The sequence below is a fragment of the Grammomys surdaster genome, unplaced genomic scaffold (genome assembly GCF_004785775.1).
Source record: "Grammomys surdaster isolate TR1022 unplaced genomic scaffold, NIH_TR_1.0 171, whole genome shotgun sequence".
NCBI classification, from domain to species: Eukaryota; Metazoa; Chordata; class Mammalia; order Rodentia; family Muridae; genus Grammomys; species Grammomys surdaster.
The window spans coordinates 1,631,119-1,635,523 of record NW_021604619.1 but is presented as its reverse complement, the minus strand read 5'-3'; positions in this window follow the sequence as shown (position 1 = coordinate 1,635,523).

Below are 4,405 nucleotides of genomic sequence, written 5' to 3'. Positions count from 1 at the left end.
TATATATATATATATATATATATATATATATATACACACACACACACACACACACACACACACACACACACATTTCCCCAATCCCATATTTGACTTTCCAGGTTAAAATAACATGATCACGATTTTATAGCAAGAAGGAGCCCACATGAAGTTATGCTGTTCTATTGTCCTGGTGTATTGGTTCTTAGTAAGATATAGATCACCGAAAGCACTCCCTCTCACCTGGGTATCTGTTCTAATCTCCAGAACTTGTGGATACACTGTTATAACAAAGGGGGGTAAAATTGGGGACTTTGAGAAAGTGACTTCTGGGAAACCCAGGTGGGAGCAATTTACTCAGCAGAATCGATTCTGAACTGTAGTAATGTTTGCCCACCTAGTTAGAAGGAAACATGCAGAACTCTGAAAACAATGTCTGGCTTTGAAGATGAAGGGAAGATCAATTCAGTTACAAATACAGGCAGCTTCTGGATGGTGGAGAAGACATGGAAATGATTGTCTACTAATCCCCCGAAACTGGAGTAAGACCTCAGGGTAGCTTGAGTTTAGCTGAGATTTCTGGCAGGCCTCCAACTTATAAAATATTAAATTGGTGTTGTTCTAGGCCAAACTCAAAATTAACATTTTAATCTTTAATTTAAATTTTACACAGAGAACGTCAAAACAGAGTATGTTTTAGTAATCAACTGAAAGGTCTAGATCCTGGATGACCTAAGAACTGTTAGAACACTTACCTTTGATTTTGTTTTTGTTTTTAAACCTGTTTGGCTAGCTTTGAATACTCTAACACATGTGCATGCGCTCTCTCTCTCTCTCTCTCTCTCTCTCTCTCTCTCTCTCACACACACACACACACACACACACACACACACACTGTTGTTTATCCTTCATCAGATGATACGTAAAATTTCATGAGAGAAGCAAGCCAGGGCCCTGAGAGTTTAGTATATATGTTTTGTCCTTGATATTATTAGCTAATATAGTATCCCTATGACTTTGGAGTACTCAATGAAATTTTAGTATCTTATATCAACAAAGTGTTTGATGTGATGGGGGTTTTTAAGGACCTACCTGCTTCTGCCATTTTCTGGGTGGTTTTAAGACTGTGTAGGAGCTATTGTTGCTGTCTCTTTCATTACAGAAGGCATAATCGTCTGGTTTATGATTCATCTTCCTCCCCTCTCTTAGAAGAAAATAGAAAGCAGCTATACTGGGAATTAGAACTGTTATCAGGCTCAAAACACTTAATTAAACAATTCATTTGATTACCTCTAATCATGTTGAATTAATCTTCTTAGTTCTGCTCTTATATTAGTCAGGAAAGTCTGGGCTAGGATGTAGTAATACATTCTTAGATTAGACAAGTCTCAGTGGCTATGCCAGCCCAAGTTATTTCTCATTTAGAGTCTGCAGCTTTCCAAAATTTTGTCTTCACATGCAGTGAGAAATCCAAGCTTGTTACTAAGTGTAGTTTGACCTCTCTGCTTCTGTGTTCCTATGTAACAGAAGACAAAGAACTAGGCTATCCTATCAGATACCCATTTAAGTACTTTGAGTTAAATGTGACCTTGTCCTGTCCGCCTTAGAAAATAGTCATATGGATTCTCTAGATTCATGGTAAGTGGAAATTCATGAGGATGCTAGATAATCAATAAGAAACCTTCCTGTGAGTCTTAATATTCAATTTCACCAGTAAGTTCCCATGATATGCAAAAGGTTCGAGAGCAAGTTAAGGCGAGAAAAATCTTTAGGCAGTACTTTCCCATAAGACACTAACTTGGCTAGCTAGTTGCTGCTGAAAAAGTTAGATAAGAGATCTCGTTAGTAGAAAACACAGCATGGGTAGTTGCAGACAGAGCTTTGTGTGAGCAAATGGTTGCTCATCTGAGTTCTAACACATTGGAAATTATAGCGCATGTTAAAATTGTGATTAACAAATGAGCAAATGGTCAAAGTAAGCTATGTATGTCTTTTTAAAATATATTTTAAATGAAATAGAATTATATCACATTTTTTCTCCCTTTTCTCCTTCTAGTTCCTCCCAGCTACCCTCCCTTGATCTTTCTCATGTCCTCCTAACTCTTAAATTAATAACTTTTATTTCTTTTATTATTATTGTTACATATATACACACATAAATAATAATACACATACACATAAGTACATATGTCTGTATGCATGTATATATGCATGTTTATGCACAAATAGATAAATACAACCTACTGAGTCCATTTTGTTGTTTTTTTTTGTGTGCATATGGTTTCAGGGCAAACCACACTGCTTTGGACAACAAATGAAGGGACTTATCTCAGGCAGAAGCTAATTTACCTTTTGCCAACAGTTGTTAGTTGCCAGTATTAATTTTGTTCAAGGTGGAAACCCCTAACTTTTCCCCTTTCATGCTAAAATGTCCATTGATATTGCCATTGTTCTGGTCTTGTTTATGCAGTTATTTCTAGGACAGACCGATTCACACCCAACTTCCTCCCTGTCGCATGTAAGTATAAGGCCTTTCTATATCTGTTTTCTACAAAACAAGACTGGTTGGATGACTTGACAATTTCCACATCAAAACTTTTATGAACTGTAGAACTACAGTCATACAAACTTCAGTGTGAAAAATCCTACTGACTTAGTCAATGTAAATATTCTCAGGGAGTAGTATGGAGACCCTTTGTGGGTCTCTGAATCCTTTCAGGGCTTCAGGAGAAGTTCTATGAGGTCAAAACCATACATGAAAGAAAGAAAGGTAGTGAGAGATAGACTAATTGGGTTTGATATTATATAATATAAACACTGATCATTCAAGTGTGAGAGACTGCAATGCAGCTAGACTTTAGAAAATTGTATATTAAGCTTGAATGTAGTATCAATGAAAATCATCTGGATTATTGGAAAGAACTCTTTTTAACCAGTGGAAACCTGATTTTATTCATATACTTTAATGAAAGCAACAAATTGCAATAGATTGAATGATGTAACAATTCTCCAAATTCAGCTGTGGTCTGTTAATCCAGGCATGAGCAAGATTAGCAAAAATAAAAAACCATGCTATAATACTATACTTATTTTTCAGAAAAGAAGCTAGCTACGTTAGAATGGTTTGTTATTTTTAAGTGATATGTGAAATCACTCAGTTTTTGATTTCTATTATAATATAATTTGTGTTTAACTTAATTATGTATTCTCTAATATTGTGCATATAGCAGTAGATACGATTCATATAAAAATCTCCTTGGGTTTTTCAGTAATGTTCAATACTGTGAGGATACTCTGTGACTTAAAAAATAATGACTAATTTAGAGTAAATATAACATTTGACTTGGATATGATCTGCCCTTCAACATAAATACCTTTAAAGGTACAATTAGAGGTGCATATTTTTCAAGACACATATTGAAAAGAACAGCAGTACTTCTGTATTCTATATTCTTTTACTAAGAATAATAGTTTTTGTTGGGATTTCTGCTGAAAGGTAAATGCTAACAACTGCGGTCCCTTTGACCATCAGTCAGATCCAGATGACAAAACTGATGTAACTGGGAGGTACTCCACTGCTATTTCTTGAGAAGGGTTCTGTGGATGATCAGAATTTCAACTATTTTCCTTTTTCTCCGGTTCACCTTTCTCTATTCACTTCCTGTCCTTTCCATTCTGTGTAGATTGATGATACATAATCCAGAACCCTGTACTCCCAACACAGGGGCAAGTTTCATACTGTAAAGTTGTGAGGGGACACCTGGAAAGCTTGGTTCTTGATATTATTACATCAGCAGACAAATCTAGACTGGCTTGACCAATGTGTTTTGTTGTGAGTGTCTGAGTGTGTGTGTGTGTGTGTGTGTGTGTGTGTGTGTGCACACATGCACGTGGAGATCTGAATTTGACATCGAACGTTTTCCTCCATAATTATCCACTCTATTCATCGAGACAAGCATTCTCACTAATCCTGGAGCTCATCAATTCTGGCTAATCTATCTAGCCAGCTTGTCTCAGGGGTCTCTGTCTCTGCCTCTCTAGAGCTGGGATTAATGGTGGATGCCATACCTCCCTGGGCGTTACAAGAGTTTGAGAGACACAGGCTTTGGTCTTCATGTGTGCACTATCAGAAGTCATTCCTTGAGTCATCTCCCCAACTCATTGATCGCCTTTATTTACAGAAGAGTTTTAATCTATGTTGGATCAAGCCCAGCTCAGTGATTTTATTTTGGCTTGGTAAACTCTGTGAAGATTAAGTTTCTAAATAAGGCTACATTTCACTCTGGAGAGTTAGGACTTTTCTGTATATTTCTGGGAGTGTCACTTTTCAAATCATGACAGCATCCAAAGCCACACAGGCATTAATTGACAGCATTTAGTACTCTGATCTTTTAACTTTTAGTGCAATTTGTTTTCTTCTCCAGCA